Source organism: Bison bison, unplaced genomic scaffold (genome assembly GCF_000754665.1).
Source record: "Bison bison bison isolate TAMUID 2011002044 unplaced genomic scaffold, Bison_UMD1.0 scf7180017864317, whole genome shotgun sequence".
Lineage (NCBI taxonomy): Eukaryota > Metazoa > Chordata > Mammalia > Artiodactyla > Bovidae > Bison > Bison bison.
The window spans coordinates 9497679-9498068 of NW_011494889.1; positions in this window are offsets into that span (position 1 = coordinate 9497679).

Below are 390 nucleotides of genomic sequence, written 5' to 3' on the forward strand. Positions count from 1 at the left end.
TCTGATAGATAGAGTGCCTGATGAACTATGGGCTGAGGTTCATGACATTGTACAGGAGACAGGGATCAAGACCTTCCCCATGGAAAAGAAATGCAAAAAAGCAAAATGGCTGTCTGGGGAGGTCTTACAAATAGCTGTGAAAAGAAGAGAAACGAAAAGCAAAGGAGAAAAGGAAAGATATAAGCATCTGAATGCAGGGTTCCAAAGAATAGCAAGAAGAGATAAGAAAGCCTTCCTCAGTGATCAATGCAAAGAAATAGAGGAAAACAACAGAATGGGAATGACTAGAGATCTCTTCAAGAAAATTAGAGATACCAAGGGAATATTTCATGCAAAGATGGGCTCGATAAAGGACAGAAATGGTATGGACCTAACAGAAGCAGAAGATAT